The sequence below is a fragment of the Narcine bancroftii genome, chromosome 2, assembly GCF_036971445.1.
Source record: "Narcine bancroftii isolate sNarBan1 chromosome 2, sNarBan1.hap1, whole genome shotgun sequence".
NCBI classification, from domain to species: Eukaryota; Metazoa; Chordata; class Chondrichthyes; order Torpediniformes; family Narcinidae; genus Narcine; species Narcine bancroftii.
The window spans coordinates 72,144,320-72,172,225 of NC_091470.1; the positions used below are offsets into that span (position 1 = coordinate 72,144,320).

Here is a 27,906-nt window from a genome sequence, read left to right on the forward strand (position 1 = left end):
TTTTTGTGACCCGTTAAGCTAGATCCAATTTGCCTACCATAGCAACAGGTCTATCTCACTAATTTACATGAAGCCCTAGAACACCTAGACACGAAACATGCATACATCAGGATGCTCTTTATCGACTACAGTTGTCATTCAGCACCACCATCCCCTTAAAACTGCTCAGAAAACTCAAAGCCTTTATACCCTACTGCATAATTGGATCCGTGATATCTCACCTCCAGACCCCAATTAGTGCAAATTGGCAATATCTCCTCCACATCTCCATCAGTACAGGGACACCACAGGCCTGCATTCTTAGCACCCTGATCTACTCGCTTTATAGACATGATAATGTGGCTGAGTATGACAATAACACCTTCTACAAATTTGCTGATAATACCATGGTAGTGAGTTGTATTAAAGGAGTCAGCAGACAGGAAGATCGAAAACTTGGATGCATGGTGAACTAACACAACTTCAGACTCAGTATCACCAAAACCAAGGAGTTGATTGTGGACTTCAGAGGTATACAATCCAGTGATCAATGGGGGATCAGGGGTGGAGAGGGTGAGGACATTTAAATTCCTTGGAGTGATTATTTCAGAGGACCTTTTCTGGACCCACTACATGAAAGTCATCGTGTGAAAGCATGTCAGTGCCTCTATTTTCTCAAGATTTTCCGGAGGTTTGGTATTGCATTGAAAACTTTGGCAAACATCCAACAAATTTGCAGTGGAAAGTGTGCTAACCAGCTGCATACCAGCCTGGAATGGGAGCACCAATACCTCTAAGTAGAAGCTAAGTCAACTTTATTGTCATCTGATTGTACAAATACAACCAGATGAAACAGCATTATCTGGTCCTCGGTGCAAGATATACAGACACACCATCAGACATAACACATATACAGACAAACAACAATATGCAGGGCAGTTATTTCATCGATACAAATAAATAAATAAATATTGCTTTGTACATATGTTTAGTTGAGCAGTTCTTGGTTATTCAGCAAACCCTGCAAAAGGTTCATAGCCATAGAAATTAACCCAGACAATATATTTAAAATAATATTTTAATTATTGACTAACAATAATATAACACCTTATCTAATTTAGCTAAACTTATCCCCCAACTATGCACGAATATACTTATTTATGTGTGTAATACCCCAAGCTAACTACAGCTCAAGGTACAATTCTTGAAAAGAAAAACAGTTCAAAGTTCAGCATCAGAAAATCCAATGTTGACACCTAGGCTTTGGATGGATGTGACACCCAGGCTTTGGATGGATGCAAAAAGTACATGAAGTAATTGGGAGAGAGCGAGAGTGACAAAATGACAAATTGTCTATTAACACACAAGACCATTTCAGCACAGCACCCCTTCAAAAGCTGTGCCTTTGAATGCTGGTTCCTTAAAATAGACACTGAGCAAGCTCAGTACTGTGCTGTCAACTCGCTGGTCACATGGTGTCTGCACCTGTGTTCTAGGGAAACTGCTTGCAAAGTATTCAATTTGAGTACACGCTGCCCTCAGTCTGCCAGCTCACAGTCTCAATTTGTTCTCTTGAAGTGACAGTCCTAGTCAAATAATAATGAACTGAAAATGGGAGCTCGTAATACCTCCTACCAACAAAAAATTTTTTAAATGCAACCCACAATGTTTGAAATAATCCATTACATGACCCAATACAGACAATAATGCTGTAAACCTAACACCTTGAAAGGCAATCATCAATTACATTATCTTTGCCTTTAATACAAGTTCTCATTATATCATATTCTCAAAGAATTAGACTCCAGCTTAACAATTGTCTATTTTTGTATTTAATTTTACTCAAGAACACTAAAGGATTATGATCAATATACACAACAAGTGGTCCCTAAGCTGTACAGATGTACACATCAAAATACTGCAAAGGTAGTACAAGGGTAAATAATTCTCTTTAGTGGAATAATTCTTTTGCTGTTCATTGACTTTCTTGGATAGTTAAGCCACTGGATGGTGAATTTCATCACAACCATTCCATTGTAATAACACTGCATCTGCAGCTTCATCACCAGCATCTACTGCTAAAGAAAATGGCCTCTCAAAGTTAGGTGACTTAAGCACAGGCTGGTGACGTAAAATGGCTTTCAGTTTATCAAGCATTTCCTGACAAAGTTCTATCCAATCCAAACTTTTCACCCTTATTCAAAAGGTTCATCAAAGGAAGGGAGATACCTGCAAACTTTGTTACAGAACTTTTTGTAATACCTAACCATTCCTCAAAACCTCCTAATAGCTTTCCTATCCACGGGAACAGGAAACTCAGAACCTTCACCTGAACAGGCGCCAACCTGCCCTGACCAACAACATAATCAAGATAAGTCACAGTAGCATGGCCAAATTCACCTTTACCTAAATTAATAGTAAGGTTTGCTTTTGAACGTTCATCAAACAATCTCTCCGGCTCAGAGATATGCACTTCCCAGGTGTCATTCCCTGTAACTAAATCATCAATATAAGCATCCCTATGCTCTAAAACTTGAGTTACAGAATTAATCATTCTTTGGAATGTCCCTGTAGCATTCTTCACTCCAAAGGTCAAAACATTATATTCATATAACTCTGACGAGAACACAAATGCAAAAATTTCCCTACCCCTCTCTGTTAAGGGAATACACCAGTAACCTTTTAAGAAGTCCAACTTTGTAACAAACTTTGCATATAAATTCTGCAAAATACTCGAATTAGACAGATGAACTGGGACAATGTTTTGTTTGAAGTGACCCTCACAAGAGTCAGTTTGTGCTGTCTCAGGGACTCTAAACTCCTCAGTTGTATCCACAACCAACATCTCTGGTGAAGGCTGTTCTTTGCTTCAAGCCATGTTCTCATAATAAGGTTGACGTGACAACTCTGCATTTTACAACTCTGATCAGATGCTTTAACTGCATAGTTGACTTCATTCACCTTTGACTCTATTTCATACAGGCCAGAAGATTTTTGCACTAAGAGGATTAATATTTGTTGGGAACAGGATTAACACTTTATCCCCTGATATAAACGTTCTCACTTTACCTTTTTTTCATGCCAGATCTTCATTTTACCTTGAGCCACTTTCAGGTTCTCTTGGGCCAATTCACAGACTTTCTGCGAATGATCTTCAAATTTTGAGACATAATCCATCAAGTTCAACCACACATCCTTATTAATCCATTGTTCCTTCAACATCACTAAAGATCCTCTAACTTGGTGTCCAAACACCAACTCAAAAGACTAAAGCCTAATGATTCTTGCAGACTCTCTTATTGCAAACAAAAGCAAATGGACAACCTCATCCCAATCCCCTTCTCATTCTAAATGCAATAAGTCTTCATCATTGTTTTGAGAGTCAAATAGATCCTCTCCAAGGCCCCTTGAGACTCTGGATGATATGCAGATAATGAGATTTGATTGGCTCCTAAATTTATAAACTATCTGCTGAATCAATCTCAACATAAAATTACTTTGCTGGTCTGATTGAATCTCTTTCGGCAAGCCAACTAAAGTGAAAAATCTCACAAGAGCTCTCGACACAAACTTAGCTTTAATATTTTTAAGTAGTTTTGCTTCTGGAAACCTAGAGGCTGTACACATGATAGTCAGCAAATAGATTCATAGTTTTTATCTTGGGAAATAGGTCAACGCAATCCACAATAACTTTGGAAAAGGGTTCACCAAAAGCAGGAATAGATTTTAAAGGTGACCCTGATTAGGTTTCTCTGCAACCTGACAGGTGTAACAGGTCTGGCAAAACGTCACAATATCTTTTCTCAGGCTAGGCCAATTGAATTTTTTCATGATCTTATGTATAGTTTTCTTTATACCAAGATGACCACTCAAGGGCATGCCATGGGCCAAGTTCAACAAATTTCCTTTGACTACAATGGGATTCAGCAAGTCCCCCTTCAAAGTGACCTTTCCTTTTTTGGCCACAGAGTGGTATTCTCATTCCCCTATAACAAAGAAAAATCAGACATATTGTCTATTACCACATGACCCCCTTCAGCACAGTATCCCTTCAGCACAGTATCCCTTCAAAAGATGCTTCACCAAGTGCTGTCTCTTTGAAATGGCCCCTACTCATTCCCTTATTCTTCTTTGGCTTGGCTTCGCGGACGAAGATGTATGGAGGGGGTAAAAGTCCACGTCAGCTGCAGGCTCGTTTGTGGCTGACAAGTCCAATGCGGGACAGGCAGACACGGTTGCAGCGGCTGCAGGGGAAAATTGGTTGGTTGGGGTTGGGTGTTGGGTTTTTCCTCCTTTGCCTTTTGTCAGTGAGGTGGGCTCTGCGGTCTTCTTCAAAGGAGGTTGCTGCCCGCCAAACTGTGAGGCGCCAAGATGCACGGTTTGAGGCGATATCAGCCCACTGGCGGTGGTCAATGTGGCAGGCACCAAGAGATTTCTTTAGGCAGTCCTTGTACCTTTTCTTTGGTGCACCTCTGTCACGGTGGCCAGTGGAGAGCTCGCCATATAACGCGGAAAAATCTGACAAATTGTCTATTAACACACGAGGCCACTTCAGCACAGCATCTCTTCAAAAGATGTTTCAAGTCCTGCTTCCTTAAAATGGCCCTGTGCAAACTCAGTACTGTGTCTTGGACTGGCTGGTCACATGGTCTGTGCACCTGTGTTCTTGGAACACTGTCTTGGTTCTCTTCAGAAGTATCCAATTTGAGTACACAATTGCAGTGAACTGGAATTCACTGGTCATGTGTTGTGCTGATGGCTGGCCCCACCTCCTGGCTCTGCCCCCATCTGTTCACATTTAACCCTGGTTTCCTGCCTAAACCCAGAACCCTTCTGATGACTACTGTGAGACCCTACCCTTAGTTATAAGCTAATAAAAACATTTGTTCTCCCTCCGGTTGTGAGAGCTATTATTCACGCTGCAACGCTGTCCTCAGCCTGCCAGCTCACAGTCACTATCCCATACCTTGCAGGGCTGGCAGCTTGATTTGTTGGCTTAAAGTGACAATCCCACTCAAATCAAAATGAACAGAAAATGGGACCACGTAATATCACAAAGACCTGCAAAAGGTAGTGGACACAGCTCCAGAACATCACAGGCAAAATTCTCCCAACCATCGAGAACATCTACATGGAACGCTGCTGTCGGATAGCAGAAACAATCATCAAGGATGCACACCAGAGAGAACTCATTCTGTTCTTGATGCTTCCATCAGAAAAAAAGTTGAGGTGCCACATGAGTCATTCCATCAGTCTCCTAAACAAAACATTCAGAGACTCATTTAAGGACTCTTATTTTGCATATTATTTATTATTGAATATGGCACAGTTTGTTTGCACTTGCTTCTTGCTTACATTTCCCTCTTTTTATACACATCTTTACTTGTGCAATGGTTTCACATACAGCGTAGAAGAAGAGACGACTCACGGAATTGTTTTCCAGCCTGTATTGGTTCCCTTTAGAAGACAAAATAATATTATCATTGCCTTCTGGGTTTTCTACCTTTCTTGCCCCTTTGTTCCCTTAACAAAGTATGAAGAGCAGGAAAGGAAGGGCTGAGGAGATGCATAAGAGGTGTGCACCGCTGAACTCATTCCACTGGAAACTTTATTAAAATGACAGTAAATACAAGTGACTCATTGAGATAAAATTCACAAATACAGAATTAAGAGAATTTTTTTTCAAATTTTATTTAAAAGAATTTTTAAAAACAAAATACAATCAAATAACAACAAGAAATGTTTAGATACTTAAAAAAACCTTCCTAACCCTTCAGCCAGCTCCCTTAAGGGGAGCCAAATACAAAAACAAAAGAGAATATTTCAAAGTATTTTCAAATTCATATAGTCCAAATAAGAAGACCATATATTAACAAAGGAGGAATAATTATCATACAAATTACATGTAATTTTTTCCAACAGAATACAAGCTCTTAATTCATTATGCCATCGTACTATGTTAATCTCCACATTATCTTTCCAAGTACTAGCTACACATTTTCATGCTACAGATAACGCTAAATGTACAAATGCAATTTGAAATTTATCCAACCCTAATCCCTTCAAAGAAACTATATAACTCAAAAAAAAAATCAATGGGTCTAATGGTAATTTAATCTTAAATAATTTTTTGAAGACCAATCTAATTCCTTCCCAAAATGGTTGTACTTTAATACAAGACCAAACAGCATGTAAAAAAAGTCCCAGTACATAGTCCACATTGAAAACAAGACATCGAATTACTAAACTGATATTTTTTCAATTTCTCTGGAGTTAAATATAACTGATGTAAAAAATTATAATTACCATTCCATATCTTACGTTCGTCAATTTAGTTACACTGTCGTGACACATAACCTCCCAATTGTCATCAGGAAAAATACAAGTTAAACCACTTTCCAATTTAAGCCTATATTTCTCCCATTCCAATTTATCCATACTATCTTGTAACAATTGATACATATCTGAAATATAACCTTTCTTTGGTATAGAGGAAATCAAAGACTCAAATTTCATCAACATAGGTAAATTAATCTCTTTACTATAATTCTCTTTTATCAAAGCTGAGTTGATAGTACACAAATAAAGAATTTACAGATATATCAAATTTCTCCCTCAATTGATTAAAGGAAAGAAACTGTCCTTCTTCAAAGCAATCCTGAACTATCTTTATACCCTTAGAATTTCATCTCTTTAAATGATTATTAAACATTGAAAAGGGAATAAGTTGATTATGGAATAATGAAGTTTGAATTGATAGTTTACCCTTTCACCCTAAAACCATATTTCTTTTACTCCACATCTTTAACAGGAGCTTTAATACCAGTATATTACATTCCCATAATCAATTCATATTCCATTTAAATATGAACTGATGTACCTCAACTTCAGAAATACAAACCATTTCCACCTTCGCCCAACTCAGAGGTTGGTCCATATCCATCAATCTACTAACAAATTTCAACTGAGCTGCTTCATAATAATTTTGAAAGTGAGGTAATTGAAGACCACCCAATGCATATTTCCATGTAAGTTTATGTAAAGCTACTCGTGCTAATTTCACCTTCCATAAAAATTCCCACACTGCGCTATTCAAATCCTGAAAAAAAACTCTTTGAAAGTAAACAAGGTATTGACTGAAACAAATATTGGATTCGATGAAAAATATTCATCTTAATACAATTTACTCAACCAATTAACATTAACAGAAGATCTTTCCATTTAATCAAATCCATTTTAGTATTTTTAAATAAAGGAACATAATTTAATTTATATAAAGATTGGTCATCTGCATTTACTGTTAATCCCAAATATTTAATTTTATCTGAACATTTCAATTTTATAATATGTTTATATTTCAAATAATCTCCTTCCCCAACTCTTATCCCAATTTACCTTATATCCAGATAACTCCCCAATTTTCAGCAAGCAATCTTGCAAATATTTCAAAGATTGCTCCGGTTCTGTCAAATAGACCAACACACCATCCGCAAATAAATTAATCTTATATTCATCATCTGCAATTCTCATCCTTTTAATCTTATCATTCTGTTCTATTGTCTGAGCTAATGGTTCAATAGCCAATGCAAACAACGCTGGTGATAATGGACAACCTTGCCAAGTCAACAGCGTTAATTTAAATGGTAAAGAAATTTAACCATTTGTCACCACCCTATCAGTTGGGTTTTTATATAAAGCTTTAACCCAACCAATAAGGGCCAAAATTAAATTTCTCTAACACCTTAAATAAAAAATTCCATTCAACCCTATCAAAAGCTTTTTCTGCATCCATTAATTTACTTATGTTGGTGGTTGTGTTGCTGTCTAGATGCATTGACCAATGTAATCAATCTAAGACTGCTATCAGACGCATTTCTATTCTTAATAAAACCTGTTTGATCTACATGTATCAACTGAGGTAAATATTTACCAAGTCTATTTGCTAATACCTTCACCATAATTTTATAATCTACATTTAGTAAAGAAATAGGCCTATATGAAGATACTTTCAATGGATCCCTATCTTTCTTTAAAATCACAGTAATTTTAGCTCTAAAACAAGATTTCAGCAACACCTGATCTTCAGTTATTTGGTGTAGAACATCTCCAAATATGGAGAATAAATCTTCATAAAATACTTTATAACATTCAGCTGAAAATCCATCATCTCCCGATGATTTCCCATTCGGCATCTCTTATATAGCTTCTTTAATCTTGAAATCTGTAAATGGAGCTTTTAATTCCTTAACCACCTCCTCTCCTAAAACAGGTAAATTTAATTTAGATAAATAAGAATCAATAGAACCAGCTTCCTGCTTTCCCTCAGAAGTATATATTTGATGATAAAATGAGTAAAACTGGTCATTCATTTGCTGAGGTTTATAGGTAACTATTGAATTCTTTTTAACAGCATTAATAATTTGCGATGTCTGCTCTGTTTTTAATTGCCATGCTAACACCTTATGAGCCCTTTCACCTAATACATAATAACATTGCTTAGATTGACAAATTAAACGCTCATACTAATAAGTTTCAACTTATCGTAGTTTCAACTTCGCTAAAGGTGCTTTTTTTTATCTTCTGTAATGTTTTTCTGAAATTCCTTTTCCAACTCAGTAATTTGTTTCTCCAATGTTAAGCCTTCTGCCACATATTGTTTTTTTAACTTTCGTAGTATAGCTAATAATTTGGCCATGCAAATATGCTTTCAAAGCATCCCATAATACAAAAGTACTACTTACTGTTTTAATATTATTAGCCAGAAATAAAGCAATCTGTTCCTTAACAAAAGTATCAAAATCTGGTTTCTTCAATAGCATTGTATTAAGCCGCCATCTATAGGACAATTGCACCGCTTCTGGACTTGCACAAGAGAAAAACAAGATAGAATGATCCGATATGACCTGGCTTTTATATTCGGCTTGGAGGACTCTACCATGTAAATGTGCCAATACCAAAAAAAATCTATTCTAGAAAATGAATCCTGTCTAAATGAATGAAAGGAGAAATCTTTCTCTGTAGGATTTACTCTCCTCCAAATATCAAATAAATTCAAATCTTTCTTCACGGCCCCTAATTGTATTGCCATTTTTGATTTCCTTATATTTTTCGGAAACCTATCCAACAAAGGATCTAAAACACAGTTAAAATCTCCCCCAACCAAAATATTTTCCTTGGCCTGATTTAACAAGAAAAAAGCCTCCTATATAAACCTTTCATCATCCACATTAGGTGCGTTAATATTTAACAAAGTCCATGATTCAGCAAAGATTTTACAATTCAACCTCAAAACCCTCCCTGCATTACCTTCAAAGGATTCTAATTCAAACGGTAATTTCTTATGAATTAAGATTGCTACACCTCTTGCCTTAATTGAAAGAAGAAGAAAATACATGACCAACCCAATCTCTCTTCAATTTCATATGTTCTTTTTCAGTCAAATGTGTCTCTCGCAAAAAAGCAATATCAACTCTCATTTTTTTTTATATACAAGCCAATACTACTTAATAGGATTATTCAATCCCTGGACATTAAAAGTTGCAAGGTTCAAGTCAGACATTTCAGTAAAAGTTCTACTATTAAAATATTACTCCCCTTTTTAATTCCCTAAATATTCTAAACCCACCCCCCCCCCATATAGAAATACCACAAAAACAAAAAATATATGTAAACTTCCCCTGAGTAAACTACTAAAAAGTAATAACTCCCGAAAAATTTGGGTGTGGCAAAACCCACTAGTGGCAGATAACTATTAGATCTCAGCGTCATCCACCCCCCCAATCAGACTTTCACAAAGTAATTATACAGACATATTCAACCCAGCGATTCCAATCCTAATGATCGTTCCGGGTTTTCAACACCAAGACTTTGCGTCAATTCAACCTTCTTTCCATTCTTTCCATGTTTCCCATTCCTTCCATTCCCATTTCCATTTACACTCCTTTTAGGCGACAATAATGGTGACTGACCATTTCCCCGCAGATCTGGTAATGAATTAGCAAAAATTAATGCATCATGATCATTTTCAAAAAATTGAGACTGAACATTCCCATAAAAAACTTTAAGTACAGCCAGGTAACAAAAGGCAAACTTGTAACCCTTTTGCCACAACACTTCTTTAGGTGAATTAAATTCTCGGCACCTTCTAATAATTTCTTGACTCAAATCTGAATAGAAAAACATTTTGTTATTTTGAACCATCATTGAAGTCTGATTTTGCTGTGCCTTTTGCACCGCAATTCGTAATATCATTTTTCTATCTTGATATCTCGGTGGTTGACCTGGAAACGGTTTTTTCCTCAATGCTCTATACGCTCGATCCAACTCTAGACCATCCAGTAAAAATTCCTTGCCCAATACCTCAGGAATCCATTTCTTAAAAAACTTTACTGGATCTGAACCTTCCATATCTTCTGGGAGACCTATTATTTCTACATTATTTCTTCGACCTTGATTCAGTAATGAGTCAATCTTCTTCAGTAATTCCTCCTTCTGAATCCCCCAATCCATGAAAGAATCCTCCACTTTTTCCATTTTTTTCTCTATTACGATCCACTTGATTCTTACATTCAAAAAAAGCTTCTTCAATTTTTAAAAAATTATCCTGTCCAGTGACAACTGTTTCTATACATGTACTAACATCACTTTTGACTACAGTCATATCTTTCTTCTTAGAGGTCATCTCTTCACACATATTGTTCATTTTAGTTTTCACTTCCATAAATCCTTGATTTATCTGAGTAGACATCTGCATTGACATGTTTTCTATTTGATGAGCAATCCCTTCCAAAATTGTAAACACTGAATCCAGTCCAGATTTCATCACTTCCCCTTGAGGCCTACCTTCTCTGGTCCCAGTCCCCATATATTCTTCCTGTGTTGATTCCCATAGCTCTCCTCCTCTTCTGACACAATGCGGCTGTGGGTCTGGATACCCATTGACAGCGTGCCAACCTCGTCAGCCCGCCATCTTTTGGGTTACCCCACAGCCCACACCTGAAATCTCGCGACACACTGCGCATGCCTGGAAGAGTCACCGACCGCACAGGTGCGTCCTCCAACACTACACTGCGCGTCCCTAGACCACCAGGCATTACTGCGGGCTCACACATCTGTCCTCACTCAGCCAATCCGCCCGCACATCTGGGCTCATGGGGGTGCGAATCAGGGCCGACCAAGCTCATCACAGAATGAGCGCCATCTTGTGGATGCGCAATTGGCACCGGTGTAATACTCACCCGAGCAGGCTTTGAGGTTTGGGAACTCCAGTTGGTGACTCCGTGGCTTCAACTTGGTAGGTAGGCCTCAATTCTTCAATACTTTTATAGGGCAATTTCTCATGTAACTGAGTTTTTGATTTTTTCACTTTTGTAGCCATTTCAATCCTCCACTATTCCAAAGTCTGTAAATACTATTTTTAATAACTTTTACAGGTTTTAAAATCGGGGTATTTATAAGTCTAACTGGGGAAAGGTGGAACTGTACATCTTCCCTCTACACCACACATGTAAAACTCTGGCCCGCGGGCCAATATAATTATATTTGGCTCGCAAGATCATTTCAAAAATGTATTAGAGGTGGCCCGCCCTGCAGCGAGAGCCGATGCTGTTTTTTGGTAATGTCACCCCCACTATCCTCCCCCTTCATTGCACATCCTTCCCCACCCCCTAACTATCCCCCCCCCTAAAACCACCCCCCTTAAAAGATGGCCAGAATATTCTCAAAAAGGAATCCAGAATGGTAAAGTTCCACAAACCTTCTGCTGGGAATCCTAACAACACCCGGGCATCAGATCCACGGGACGCGGAGGGAGCAAGAGTGTTGCAGGTTGACCGTGCAAACTTTGAGAACGGGGAAAACAAAATTGTAACACTAGAAATCTGTTGATGTTATCAGCCGGCAAGCCAGTTGGAAGGCTCCCCGCACAACCAGTCACTTTTCCCACCTGTCGAGCGGTGCGGCGGATTGGCGAGCGCCTGTGATTTCCTGACGGCGCCACAGACATGGCAGGCTGCACACGGCCCCCGCTGTTCCGCAAAGGCTGATCGGCAGCGCGCTGGGCCTGAGTGGGTGGGTAAGCAGGGGTGGGCAGAGGGTGTAGGTGAGGAGTAATGGGCAGGGGAAGTTATGGTGGTGCGAGGGGCAGTTAGAGGGAGGGATGAGTAGAAGGAGGGGTGGATAGGAAAGAGGTAAAAGGGGAGGGGCAGGGCGAGTAGGGGAGGGGTGATTAGAGGGTAAGAGATGGGTCGAGGGAGGAACAGGTTGAGGGGAGAGGCAGTAGAGGGGTGTGTATAGGATGGGGTGGGTAGAGGCAGAGTGAGTGGAGTGAGGGGTGAGTAGAGGTTGGGTAAAGGACTGGTCAGGTAGAGGGATGGTGGGTCAAGGGTGAATAGAGGCCTAGAGCCTGAGGAGTGAGCAGGAAATGCTGAGTCCTGATGCAGGCCAAAATGGACACAGCCTGTGAATGCTGACTACATCTCCACAGGGACCAAATATGTTTCCCTTAGGTCAAGCAAAGGGTGAACTTGAGCTACCTACTCCTGACCTGTAACATTATCCTCCTAAAGTTATATCCTAAAGTTTAACATTACATATGTTGAAAGAAGAGAAAACATGCAGATGTTGTTGAAAATTTTCAATAAATATTTAGTTCGGCCCTCGACTTAGTCCAAGTTTTTAATTTTGGCCCTCCGTGAATTTGAGTTTGACACCCCTGCTCTACGCCATCTTGCCATACCCCCCATGAAATTATTAAAATGTGTTACACTTGTGTAGTTTCTTTTTTGCACTAGCAATTAGTTGAAATACCTAGCCCACAAGGAAAAGAATCTTAGGGTTGTATGTGCTATCATGTATTCTCTCTGACAATAAATCTGGTCTTTGAACTTTGAAGCTACAGCAAACTGATGGAAATGTGGAGAAGGAAATCAGGAATCCAGAACTTAGATAAACAGGGAAATCAACAACATATCCTTTAAACCAATCAGTTTAAAGGACTCTGAAATTCACAGTATGAACATTGGGAAGGAACTGCAAATTAGAGCAGATGAATTACATATCAAATTAGATACAAATAGAGGAGTAAGAAAGTCTAAAATCAATTGGCTGAATTCAAAATGTAATACACAAGAGTAATGATTAGGTAAATGATTGCCTGTGAGGCTGCCTGGAAAATAATCCTGTTAAGATAATTAGATGTAATATTGTCAAGTTTTGCAGATACCAACTTTCCATCACAGGAAACATACAATTTGGACATAAACAGAGTGCAAACTTCCTCAAGAATCTTGTGAGCATAAAATAAACTGGTTCCCAATATGGAGCATGATATTCAATGAACACCCTGTGTCTATGATGGGTAGGTTTCCCTTCCTAGAGCCAATATAGCATAGAAAGAGTTGCCATTTCGGAGCATGGAAAGATAGACTGGATCAAAAATGGCTCAGCTTCACATGAGATCACAAGCCCTATGAGGCTATTTCTGGTTGTTTTAATTTAAATGTATGTTTATCATGCAAGACCAAATGTTATTTCTATTTGCTGAGATGTAAAAGGCTTTTCAGCTGAAGATGAAATAGTTGAAAGTGTATACATCAGCACCCTCACAAATATAAACTGTTGATTTTCTTTACCCAGTGAGCTATTTATCTTCATTTTATGATTTCAGACAGCAATGCTGGAGTTCTACACATCTCTACACCTGTGTAAATGGTGAACAACAACTGTGCCTCTCCATATGAAAGAACCATAATTAAAGGATCATACAGACTGTGTCTGCTCAGGCTGAACTTTGCTGCCACTTCCATTGCAAGCACTGTGTTCTTGCTCCTGGCTCTGATCTGAATAAATCACCGTCCTTCAGAAAACAAGAGAAACTGCCAACAGACCTTTTACTTACACTGAATTCTTTTACCTCGTCTCAGCAATTTCACAAATATATTTCATCTGGTTTCTGCACTGTTCCTAATAATATTTGGTGAGTACTTAATTGAAGTGCATTTCTAGACAAAATTGAAGGCTGCAAGCGAAGTAAACTATTTTGAAGTTTCTACTGTGTTCAATTAAGAAGGTGATTGGTTGCTTAAAAATAGATTTGAAACCTGAAAGTCTGCAGATGCTATGATTGTAGTAAAAATACAGAAATTCTGATGCAACTCAGCAGGTCTTGCAGCGTCCATAGGAGGCAAAGATATATTACCAACGTTTCAGGCCTGAGCCCTTCCTCAAGCTATGAGTAAAACCAGCCAGGCACCTAAATTAATAGAATGGGGGAAAGGGAAGAATAGGATGTGAAGAATACAGACCAACAGACAAATGTGATAATTGGTCATAGATGAGAAGAGGACAGGAGAAAGGAAAGATGAGAATTGATTGGGGAAGGGCTGTTGTTTTTGGTTCTGTGAAAGGAAACAAAGGGAAAAGTGTAGAGAGACAGACAGAACAAGAGACACAGACATAGTGAAACTTGGTTTGGGAGGGGGTGGGTAACAGAAACTGGAGAAGTCAATGTTAATGCCATCCAGATGAAGGGTGTCCAGATGGAATATGAGATGTTGTTCCTCCGATTTGCAGGTTGTCCCTGTCTGCCAGTGCATGAGACCATAGATAGTCATGTCAGCAGGGGAATGGGAATTAAAATAGATTACCCCTGGGAGATCCACACTATTGCGATAGACAGAGCCAAGATGCTCAACAAAGTAGTCTCCTGGTCTGTGTCCAGTCTCTCCAACATAGTAGTGACCACAAAGAGCACTGAATACAGTAGATGGCGCCTGCAGATTCACAAGTTAAGCATTGCTTCACTTGAAAGGACTGTTGGGGTCACCAAATGGTGGTGTGAGAGGAGAAGTGGCACAAATGGAGAAAGGGAAAGGTGCCAGGAAGTGGGGTGCTCTTGGTGGGAAGGGAGGAGTGGATAAGATATTCATGAGGAAGCAGTCCTTGCAGAATGTGGAGAGCAGAGAAGTGAAGATGTGACTGATGGTGGAATCACATAGATGAGGATGATATGTTGGATGCGGAAGACAGTGGGGTTGTAGGTGAGGACAATGGGAATCTTGTCCATTTTGTGCATGGGGCATAGGGAGCCAGGGAAGATGTGTAGATAATGGAGGATATGCAGGTAAAGGCTGAGTTGATCATGGCAGAGGGGAAGCCACATTGTTTGAAGAAGGATGACATCTATGATGATCTGGCAATGAAAGACATTATCCTGAGATCAGAAGCAATGGACAGCAAGGAATTGAGAGAAAGGAATCAAATTCTTACAAATATGGTGGAAGGAGGGGAGGGGGATTATTAGATATATATATATATATTTGAAAAATTCTAAATAATATGTTCAAAAAAATTCTTACAGTGAACAGGGTGTGGAGAAGTGTAAATAACATAACTGAGAGATTTTGTGGGTTTGTGGAAGATGTCATTCAAGAGTTTGTCTCCCGAGATGGAGACAGAGAAAGATCGAGAAAAGGGTGAGTATTGCTAGAGAGAGACCAAGTGAATTTGAGATCAGAGTGGAAGTTGGCTGCAAAGTTGACGAGCTCATCGTAAGTCCATGAGGCAGGACCAACGTTGTCCTCAAAGTAATGGAGGAAGAGTTGAAGAGCTTTGCCTGTGTAGACTCATAGCATGAATTGCTGCATGCTATAAGCATGTCGCAGACATTCCTGGGGCTCAGGCAGATACATATAGCTACTCCTTTTACTTGGAAACTGTGGAATGATTCAAACAAGGTGTGGACAAATTGAGCCAGCTAGAGGAAGTTGCTGATGGAAGGGGACTGATTGATTAAGTTGTTGTGAAAAAAAACAAAGGGCTTTGAGGCCTTCGATATGAGGGATAGAGGTGTTAATGATTGGCTATCCATGGTAAAGATAAAGCATGTGAATGAAGTATCACAGATGTAGGTAGGGAGGGACTGGACCATGAGGGGAAAAACAGAGTTGAGGTAAACGGATACTAATTTGGTGGAGCAGGAGCACACAGAAATGTCTACCAGGATAATTGAGTTTGTGAATCTTGAGTAGGAAGTAGAACGAAGCAGTGCGCAGTTTGGAATCAATGAGGTTGGAGGCCATGTAAGGGAAATAACCAGAAGTGATGAGTTCAAGAATAGTACCTGATACAGTGATTTCAGGAGTTTCTGTTGGACTGTTAAATAAAAGGAGGTGTCTGAGAGTTGTCGTCTGGCTTCAGCCAGATAGAAATCAGTGCACCAGACCTTTGTCTGCAGGTCTGGTGATGAGGTTGGGATTAAGATAGAGAGAGTGGAAGGCTAAGTGATTCGAGGAGGTGAATGGAATGAGTGAGAGGAGTGGTAAGGTCTAGGTGGTCATTGTCTCAGCAACAGTTAGAATTATAAAAGTCCAGAGCAGGCAGAAGGCTGGAATGAGGTAGCCAGGAGGAGAAATCTGGAGAAGGGGTCTGTAGTGGTGGGTGGAGAATCTTGGTTGTAGAAATGGGCACAGAGACAGAGCTGATGGAAGAAGAGTTGGGCATCATGGCATGGGTGGAACTCTGAGATCTGGACAAAGGTGAGGGCTCTAATGAGAATAGAGTGTTGTGTCTCCAAGAGGGTAAGGTTGGAATGGATGGTGAAGAGCAACATTCTCCATCCCATTGCAACCCCTCAACACCTGCCAGGTCTTTACCATCCAGGGGGATGGTGGAGGGGTAGGGGAGGGGGGAGAGGAGGAGGATAGGAAGGATCCAAGAGAGGGTGGGTTTGGGGAGGAGAGAGAGGGAGTGGGGGGTGAGTGGGGGGGGCGAGCAGGGAGGCGAGCTGGGGGGGGCGAGCGGGGGGCGAGCGGGGGGGTGAGCAGGGGTGAGAACGGGGGGGCGAGCGGGGGGGCGAGCGGGGGGGCGAGCGGGGGGGGTGAGCGGGGGGGTGAGCGGGGGGGCGAGCGGGGGGGCGAGCGGGGGTGCGAGCGGGGGGGCAAGCAAGGGGTTGGTGAGCAAGGGGGTGGTGAGCAAGGGGGGGTGAGTGACAGAGACTTGATTATGTGGGCCATCGGGTCCAGTAAGTCACCATGGCCAGGGTGGAGTCCTGCCTGGGAGGTCACACAGGTGGTAGTCACCAGGGACGTGAGCTTCTCATCCTTGATGAACACCAGGTGAGTGCAGAACTAGCACTTGGATATGGCAAGAGAAGCAAAATGAGCAAGTGTCCATATGGCACACGTACCTAAGATCCTGGTGGGGGCCCAAACTAGGAAGCTTGAAACCAGAGCTGGAATTCATGTGGCACCAGACGTCAGCATAGACAAGTAGCCAGGACAGATACATGGCTGTGGAAGCGAGTTTGGGTGAGTACATAATGGTGGAGGTTAAAAGCAGCAGAGAGCTCAGATGAGGAGCAGTGAGAGAGAATCTCACAGAACTACATTTGAAGAGGAGAACTTTTTCAAGGTAGGAATACCTCAAAGAAATTTTGAAGTGGTACAACTGAATAGAATTTTTTAAAAGTCTGCAGACGCTGTGATTATTAGTTAAAACACAGATATTCTGGGGGAACTCAGCAGGTCTTGCAGCATCCATTGGAGGGAAAGATATATAACCAACGTTTCTGGCCTGTTGCATTGCAGTATGTAATTGAAAGATGATCTGAAACATCTTGTAGTCATATAATTTACAAGGGTGGAAAAACATATGTAGAAAATGTTTTATTACAGATGAAAATGGAACAGCACATTGGTGTAGCTTAAAAAGATGCTACCTCATAAGATGGAGGATTTGGTTCAATGCTGATCTTCTGCCTGTGTACAAATGCACTTTCTTCCTGTTATGACATATGCTCTGTGTTTCCTCCACATTCAATTGATGTGTGGGTAGGTTACCAGCCTCTGTGAATTGCCCCTGATGAATGGTAGAACGTGAAGATTGTTGGTGGGAATGTGGAAAAAATAAAACAAGATCAATTGAGGATCAGTGTAAATGGGTCCTTGATATTTGGTGTGGACTTAATGGGTCAAAAGACTCATTTTCATGCTGTGTGACTGTGGCTCTAAAATAGTGTATTCCAGATCACTAGAATTATTTATCTTATTGTAACATCTCCAAAAAAATTGCAACGATTGAATATGGCATTGTTTAAGATGTCTCCAAAGATGGCTTTTCTTGTTTTGAAGGTTTCCTTTCCACTTTAGCCATACGCTTCAGGTACTTTTTCAAACTTACATAAAACAGTGCACCACAGTATGGCCCCTTCAGCCCATGATGTTGTGCCAACCTATATAGACCTATTGCACATCATCCCAATACATATTTCTGCCACCTCAAACATGATTCCACTACCAGAGACTTCTTCCCCTCCATTCCCCTCTCCACTTTCCACAGGGATTACTCTCGGGACTCCCTCATCCACTCAACATTTCACACTAATCGTCTCCTCTGTTCCTAATCTGTGACTGCAAGAAATGCAATGGGCCCACACCTCCTCCCTCACCACTATTTTGGGCTCCAAACAGCCCTTCCAAGTAAGGCAACGCTCCACTTGTGAATCTGCAGGGGCCAATTAATGCATCTGGTATTCCTGTTGTGGCCTCCTCTACATTGGAGAGACTGGGCACAGACTGGGAAATCATTTTGTTGAGCACCTTCTCCCTGTCTGCTGCAATAACAGAGACCTCATAGTTGACAAGCATTTTAATTCCACCCACTATTCCCACACTGACTTGTCTCATGCACTGCCATACCGGAGGCTACCTGCAAATTTAGGAACCACACAACACTCTGTATAGGCACTCTTTAACTGAACAGGATTAACATCGACTTCAGTTTCTGTTCGGCATCTCCCAGTCTTATCTCTCTCTCGCTCTCTCTACCCCCTCAGCTTTTTTTCCTTTTACCCTCCCACCTTTATCCACCTATGAACTCCCCCTGAACCTTCCTTCTCCCTTTCCTCTCCTGCACTCCCCAGCTTTTTATTCAGGTGCCTTCCTGTTTTTGTTCATTCCTCAATGAAGGGTTGAGGCCGAAAACATGACATTCTCTGGATGCTGCATGTCCTGTTGAATTTCTCCAGGATATCTGTGCATTCCATATCAACCTAACCTTTCCTTTCCATACAACTCAGAACCCTCCATTTTTCTTGTATCCATGGACCTATCTAAGTCTTTTAAATGTGCCTATGCATCAGCTTCAACCACTGCCCCCAGCAATGCTTTCCAGGCACTCACCACACTCTGTCTCTGATATCTCCCCTAAATTCTTCTCCCCGGCCTATCCTTTCCCAGTATATCATTATAGACCATTACTCTCAGGTCGTCCAGAGCTTCCACTTTTCTTTTTGATTGATCGCCTTGTCATCCCACTTTCTATTGCTACTTCCATTCTTCAAAAGGTGACAATGCTTTGACGTCAGGTTATCTTGCGACACCAATGGTAAGTCTATCTATTTCCTTGTATGAAGGATGCTGAAATGGGTCCTTTGTTTGCGACAGTGACAAAAATTATCAGACACAAATTGCTGATGGTTTGATGCAAACAAATGCACCATCAACCAGCGCTCCCTCTGCCTTCCTAGTGGCATTGCCTCATGCTTTACTCCTGGTCACATTTACTTCCTGTGCCCCTGCTAGTTCTCATATTCCTGAGGCCTGGTTGTCATGGCACTTTCCCTGGGTGAAGCAGTTCATGAGCAACAACCAAGTCCCAAATGCAAATCATGAGGCCTTGCAACTGGACTACTCTAGAGTCCTTTCAGATTGGTCATCAGACCTTAAAATTGTCTTTAAATACTTCGATCATCAGACATTTTTTTTTTAAATTACAAAGTTCAAATAAAGTATTTACTTAAAAATACTGAGAAATAAATTATAAAGATGAAAAACAAACAAAATAATAAAAGGAAGCAAAGCATTTACCTTTTCCCTCAAAGAGGACACCTATGATTGGTGTGAAGTTAAGGAGCCAGATGCAAATCACAACTATTGTTCAGAGGCCATATGAAACATCACCTCACTTCACTACGTGCAGACTTATCTGCCTGCTGAATATCTGTCTGTTTAAAGAGGTTAGTTATTCCTCTAGTGCACATTCACAAGTATTTGACATCTTCAGTGAGCTGCCAGTTCAAAGAGAACACAACATTAGCAGAATATCTGATGAAAATGTTTGTTAAGATTGTTTCCTTATGGTTAGAAATTGCTTCAGGTTTTCAACACTTTAAAATCAACAAATCATTCTTAGAGAGAAGGTTATGATGATTAACTGGGGGACAGGGTAGACAAATTAATTGCCTCTAAAATTAGGTGCAGTGATTAATTAACCCAAGCTCATTCAGTGCAACATAAGCAACAAGCCAACTGTGAGCTACATGCTAATTCTAACAATTACAGCATCCAACCAGCAATAATAATGTTCTTCATTGGCTGAATACTTCTGTCGGTAGCCTGATAGGGAGCTATATGTTGGAAGCAGTCGTTTTCTACACTGAAGCTAACCACTAATTTTTGGAAGCAAGAATGCTCTCTGATTTTCAAAGTGTGGATGACAGGATGCCTCAGAAGAAACTTTGAAAAGAAAGAGAGATGTCCTGCAACCACAAGTGGTAGAAGAAAAAAAAGAGACAGATCCCAAGCAGGCAGTAGGAGTCATTGGTCCTGGAGGTTGGAACCAAAAGTTAATATCTGAGGACCTCTATGATGGAAGATCCATGATTTAAATGTAGATCTCCCAAGAATTCCTCTTTTCTCAGAAAGTGTTTGGCTCATCCCATCCAACCCAAATTCCTGAGGATGTCCACAGGTATATTAAGAGGAAAAGGATAGTAAGGGACAAGATTGACCCCTTGAAGATCAGAGTAGTCACCTTTGTATGGAGCCAAAAGAGATGGGAAGCCCTTCAACATATTTTTTTCCCATCAGTATTCACTCAGGAAACAGGCACAGAGTCATAAGTAGTAAGGAAAACATGGAGTGAGATCTATACAGAGAAGGAAATGCTTGCTGTCTTAAAGCAAATAAGGGTGGATAAATAATCAGAACCTGACAAGATATTCCCTTGGACCTTGAGGAAGGCAGTATAGAAAGTGCAGGGAAACTGGCAAAAATATTTAAAATGTCCTTACCCACATGTGTGGTGCCAGAAGATTGGAGGGTAGCTCACATTTCCATTATTTAAAAAAGGCTTCAAAAGTAACGCTGGAAATTATAGGCTGGTGAGCTTGACATCAGTAGTAGGTAAATTATTGGAAGCTGTTTTAAGAGATTAAATATTCAATTAGTTGGACAGTCAAAAACTGATTAGGGATAGTCAACATGGCTTTGTGAATGGTAGGTAGAGATTAACCAATCTTATAGAGTTTTCTGAGGAGGTTATCAGGAATGTTGACAAAGGAAAGGCTGTGAATGTTGTCTACGTGGATTTTAGTAGGCCTTTGATAACGTCCCACATGGGAGGTTAATCAGGAAGGTTCAGACACTAGTGATATTCATGGTGAAGTAATGAACTGGATTCGACAATAGCTGGATGGGAGAAGCCAGAAAGTAGTGGTGGATGATTACTTCTCAGACTGGAGGCCTTTGACCAGTGGTGTGCCTCATAGGACCATTGTTGTATGTTGTCTATATCAATGATCTGGATAATAAAGTTGTGTTACATTGCAGACCAGCAGCAATAGAAATTTACCAAGACAGTGTTGTTTTAAAACAATGTATTTATTAATAACTGCTAATAATATAACAACTTATCTAAACTTAACTCCCAACTATGCACAAATATAGGAGAGAGAAAGAGACAGAGAGTGTGTGTGGGTAACACCCAAACCATTACAGAGTAGGCACAATTCTGGAAAGTCAACTCACAATGCAGACTTAGAAATCCTGTGTTAAAACTCAGGCTTTTAAACTGATGCTCAGAAGTAATTCCGAAGGTGGTGGGAGACTGAGTGATCAGACTGCCAAAACTCACAAATCTTTGTCGAGTTGCTTCCAGTGAAATGTCCTTTCATATGAATGATTATCACAACCCCCTTTTTCCATGCATAGGGGAAACAATACGTGTGACTTCCTTGATGCTTCCAAAACCAAGGCACGGGTCAGTCAAAATGACCATCACAAAGGTCACAAGCCAATGTAGGAATTTGCCTGCTTCCTTTACCCCAGATATGAATCAATCAAAATGGCCATTAGAATGATTATAGTTTCAATAACTGCCCTGACAAGGAGAATTAGCCATTTCACAGAGTCATTCACCTCTGTATTTTATCAGAAGGCTGGCTGATCAATACTGAAATACTGTTTCTTTAAGTGTACCAAATGCATGCCTTATAATTACATGACTCCCTCTAACCATTTGTTTTTTCCTGAATAAACAACCCTTGTTCTTTTATTCTTAGTTGAGAGTATTAACTTTGTTTATGGTTTGTACTTAACGGTGCCACTCAGTCTGTGAACGTTGTGAAAACTGAATTTTTTCAGCCTGCACTACCCTCCAAAGTGACACTCACTAAATAAAACAGGAACTTGTAATAGTGGTAAATGGGATCAGCAAGTTTGCAGATGATGCTAAGACTGGAGGCATTGTGGGCAGCGAAGGCTTTCAAAGTTTGCAGAGGGATCTGGACCAGCTGGAAAAATGGGTTGAAAAATAGCAGATGGAATTTAATACAGTCAAATGTGAGATGTTGTATTTTGGAAGGACAAACCAAGAAAGGATATAGACAGTAAATGGTATGGTAGTGCAGAAGAACAGAGGGATCTGGGAAAATAGTGTCACAGGTGGTTTTAAAGAGAACTTTTGGCATACTGGCCTCCATAAATCAAAGTGTTGAGTATAGGAGTTGGGATGTTATGGTAAAGTTGTATAAGATATTGGTTAGGCCAAATTTGGAGTATTGTGTGCAGATCGAAAGAGTGCAGAGAAGATTTACTAGGATTACCTGGACTGCAAGAACTGAGTTACAGGGATAGGCTAAACAGGTTAGGACTTTACTCCCTAGAGCACACATGTCAAACTCTGGCCCGCGGGCCAAATTTGGTCCGCGATATAATTATATTTGGCCCGCAAGATCATATTAAATATATATTAGAGTTGGCCCGCTGGCCGCCGTGCCAGAATAGTGCATGCACACTGAAGGTGGAAATGAAGACGCCGGAGGTGTGGAGGGATCTCAGAGTCCCGAATCCCGGGGATCGGAGCGCCGCACTCAGCCCGCCTGGCTCCCGGACACACAGACGCAGCTGGAGTTGGGGACCATCCTCGCTGGGTCTGCGCTTCAGTGGCGACACCGACTGAACGTCTCGTTGGCGATGCCTTCCCCCTCACTCCATGCGCGGCCTCCCGCTCCTTTTATTGGAGACGAGCCCAGCGCCGTGAGATCGCAGTTTAATCCCTCTCCAACCATGGGAGGGGGGTGGGAGCAACGCGCTCTTCTCAGCCAATTCCTCCACCACCCCGGACGCCGGCGTTTCAACGGGGGGTTCGGGTGACTTCGTCAGGCGACCGACCTGTTGGTCCAAGACAAGGGGAGAGCGTACAAACTCCACACAGACAGCACCTGAACTCGGGAGAACGTGGAGCTGCGACCCCACATTCCACATCAGGACTGTCTGTAAGATTGGGAGCAGTGAGACGGAAGCTTATTTTGTTCCTGTGATTTAAGCCTTTCTTGGGGTGGGGGGGGTCCTTCTCTGACCACTTGCCTAACAATTAACCTAATCAAATGTGGAGTTACCACAATACAACAGTTCTCAACCTCTTTCTTTCCACTCGCGTCCCTGTGCCATTGGTGCTCTGTGATTAGTAAGGGATTGTTTAAGGTGGTCTTTGGGTGGGAAGAAAAAGTTTGAAGACCACTGCTTTAATCATCCCTCATTGACTCGTCATGTGCATGGTTTCAGAACGCTAAAGGAAATGGGCCAATGACAATTTTTCTCAAGCAAAATATTTCAGTAACAATTGGGTCTAGAGCAGTGATTCTCACCCTTTCCTTCCCACTCACATCCCACCTTAAGCAATCCCTTACTAATTACAGAGTTCTGATGGCATAGGGCACACATGTCAAACTCTGGCCTGCGGGCCAAATTTGGCCCGCGATATAATTATATTTGGCCCGCAAGATCATTTCAAAAATGTATTAGAGGTGGCCCGCTGGCCGCCGTGCCAGTATAGCGCATGCACAGTAATACAACAAATCCCAGAATGCATTGGCGTCAGCCTGCTAATCGCCCCCACCTCCTCTGTTTATGTTGCAGGGTTTCACCGTGGACTCTGGTTTTGGGTCCTGGCCGGTGTCAGGGGAAGCCAAGGCCACTTCCCAGCGCCCGGAACCAGAGGCCTTGGGCCTGACCTCGCCAGGACCATTGCCCACTCCCCCTCCCTGCCGCAGGCCGATCCGCAACTCACGGTGACAGGGCCGCTGATCCGCCGAGATGCCGCCCTGCAGCGAGAGCCGATGCCCCCGCACTGTCGTTGTCCAACCCGATCGCCCGCAAACCCCGCCCTCCCGCACGCAGGCCTGAGTAAGTATTATGAACTTTAATCTCAGGATAAAATGATCTTCCAATGGTTTCATGTCACAGTGATAAATATATTCCTGGTTAAAAATGGTCCTGCACCTGGATACAAGCTCATTAGGCATAAAACTTGAAAAATGTGTAAATCAAAGGATATCTGTACCAATGGAAAAAGGGCATGGCAAATAACCCTGCTAGAGTTCATGCCCACAATCAGTCACTCATTTGATTGTTTCAGGAATCATGTTATTCTCCCACATTCTCAATAGCCCTCAGATTTTACTATTTGACAGCACACTAGCAACATTTGACAAATCCTCTATAGAGAAATATTATTTATTGAATATTTTATTTCTCATTTGTTAATGCTTCTGGAAAGAGTTTATCCAAAACTATTATTAAACATTTATTTTAATAAGAAAAAGTTTAACATTACATATGTTGAAAGAAGAGAAAACATGCAGACGTTGTTGAAAATTTTCAATAAATATTTAGTTCGGCCCTCGACTTAGTCCAAGTTTTTAATTTTGGCCCTCCGTGAATTTGAGTTTGACACCCCTGCCCTAGAGCAAAGAATAATGAGGGGAGATTTGACAGAGGTATTTAAAATTATGAGGAGGATAGACTGAGTCGATAAGCTTTTTCCACTGAGGGTATGTGAGTTACAAACCAGAGGACATGGGTTAAGAGTGAAAGGGGAAAGGTTTAGGGGGAACATGAGAGGAAACTTCTTCACACAGAGAGTGATGGGAGTGTGGAACCAGCTGCCAGCTGAAGTGGTGAATGCAGGCTCAATTTTAACATTTAACAAGAATTTGGACAGATACGTGGATGGGAGAGGAATAGAGGGCTATATTCTGGGTGCAGGTTAGTGAAACATGGCAAAAAAAAGTGGTTCGGCATAGACTAGAAGGGCCAAAGAAGCCCATTTCCATGCTGTAATGTACTATGGTTCCAACAATCACCATCTACAGCATTAGTGCAGATGGGCAAAAAAAAGGTTGGCATGCACGCAATAGGCCAAAGAGCCTGTTTTTGTTCTGGACGAGTATGACTCTTAACATTCCCAGGCTCCATATTTCATGAACTTTACCACACTGTCAGTCTCACATCTCTTAATATGGAACCACTGCCACAACATCATGGTTACAATATCTTGGTACCCTTACAAAGCTGAGATAACCATAAACTGAAATGGTTCAGTTAGTGCAGTAAAGGGAGAAAGGAACTGAAGATAAAGACTCATGGTACTATGAAGCACCAACCTGCTCACTTTTCCCAAACAAGCATTAAACATTCTCCTAGCATTACCAGTATCCTTGCTCTTGCCTGTCAGTCCACCAGCCCAGACTGCTACTGGCAATATTCACAATGAAGTCTATTGCATATTCATCTAAGCCCCAAAATGTTCAAGATTACCCTTCAAATCCATCTGAAGTCATTTGCCTTTTTCCAGTCACAGCCCAGCACAGAAGAACAAGGGCAGACATTGAGCATTGTCAGGGGAGTGAGTTATTGTGCATTGAGTGAATGCACAAGATGTCAATTGACTGCTTTATGGAAGATCGTGTTTTGCTTTGTCCATCAGTTACAGAATACTTAGTTAGTATTTGTTTCAACTGTGGCCAGGTTGTCAAGGCAATGTTCAGTCCCAATGCAAGACTTCAGGTGTAAGCAAAGTTGGCAATGGGGTTATTGGACGCTGGCTTCCTGCCTTTTCATTTACCTGCTCCTGCTGCTCAACCTGTATAACTCAATTGATTCTATGACACTCAGGCTGATACAAGCTCCAGCTAGTACCTGTCAGTTTCTCTTCCTCTTCTCCTTCGTCCAAGTACTTTGCCTGCCTGCTTGCCCTCTATTCCATCTTCCAGTCATGATGCATTGCCAAGGAAATGACCACAGATTCAGACATCTGATTTGTGCAGGTGCAAAGAAAAAATCACTAATTATTCATCATCTCTTCAAGAGGAGGTCAATCAGCAATTAACCAGTAATTAGTCAATGATGATCCTTCCAACTGTTTAAGACTTTCACCAGTACCTTTCCAAGGGATGGTGTCTGCTGGATAAATGGCAGACCCAGTACAAGTCGGTGTTATATTGCTGATGAGCATTGTGATCTGGCTTCACATTCTAATACCCTCATCGAGACACCTCCCAGTACTGGAGAGCTCCCAAGCTGGAGAGTGCTCTCCACCTAGCATCCTAGACTTACACCTTTTGAGGTGCCTTAAAAAATTGATTAATACCAAGTCCAGTGTTGCTCCTATGGTCTCTGATACATAAATAGCGACTGTCAACATTACAATGCAGAGTGATACTTCTCTTCCAACCATTTTGTTTTCCAGTTGTGCTACTCAGCCATTCTGTAATAGATACATTTTTGATTTCCTAATTTTTCCAATAAGGAGAATTCAGCAGTTGAAGGCAGTTCTAATGTAGGGTCTTTACCTGAAACATCAGCAATTCCTTCCTCCTCACAGATGCTGATCAATCTGCAAAGTTCCTCCAGAAGTTTATTTCGTTGAAGTTCAACTTTTGCTCTCCATTGAAACAGCTAAATCAAATCTATTTGTACAGCAGGAAGTTTATTTCTGATTTAGCAGACAACTATTTATTGCACACATAGTAACTCATATAAATCAAACTGCGGCTTTACAAAACTGCTGGATTTATTGCAAATGCCAACGAATGCAACACAATATACAGTACATTCTGTTCCATATTATCACCTGACCAAGCATATGAAAAAAATATTTCAAACTTTGTGCTAGCATTGTCAAAGCTTTAAGCAGATATCAAAGCTATAATTATGCCACTGAAATATATTGAGGCAACAAATAATTTATGGTATTTTGAAAGCAGAGCCAAAGTCTACAGATGGTTTAAAATTCATGTGTTAAAGGTCCAACCATCTGTACTATGGCATTGTAGAATGTGCCCATATCAATGTCAGACTTGGCTCAGTGGTCTCCGAGTCAGAAGGTCTTGAATTGAAATCATACTGGCACATAATCTAAACTTCACCACATAATCTAAACTGACACTTCATTACAGTAGTAAAGGAGGAAATGTTACACAGGGTCTGGCCAGTCATCCACAACATGTCTTCTGAGGGCTACTGGTCTTGCCATAATCAGCATTTTCATATGTCCTTGCCACTTTCAGTTACCAATATTATCCAAAGGACAAAATATTGAATGTTTTTCACTCTGATAATAATCTTGTTTTACAGGAATTGGATGTTAAAAAGAGAACAAACCAGACTTATGATAAGTTTGATCCTCCAAAAAACTAGGTAACATAACCTGATCTTAGTTTCTCCTCACTGGCTATTCTCTGGCTAAGACAAAAGCAATATGCAATAATTTAGATATTTTCTTTCTAAGACCATTTTAATACTGTTTTACTCATGGAACATAATAGCACAAAAACAGCCCCTCTAGCACATCTAGTCTGTGCCAAGC

At 41.0% G+C, this 27,906-nt stretch overlaps 1 long non-coding RNA gene across 3 annotated transcripts in view; it reads right to left on the minus strand.

Annotated features, from left to right (window-relative positions):
• The window catches only part of LOC138752377 (uncharacterized), a 155,255-nt gene that overhangs the window by 78,103 nt on the left and 49,246 nt on the right, over nt 1–27,906 (minus strand). The window contains exons 3-4 of one of the 3 annotated variants that reach the window (XR_011350574.1): nt 21,050–21,176; nt 19,845–20,044 (exon numbers count right to left, since the gene is read on the minus strand). The exons of the other annotated variants lie outside the window; for them this stretch is intronic. This is a non-coding gene — a long non-coding RNA (uncharacterized lncRNA). The remainder of the gene's footprint in view (nt 1–19,844; nt 20,045–21,049; nt 21,177–27,906) is intronic. 3 annotated transcript variants of the gene reach the window in all.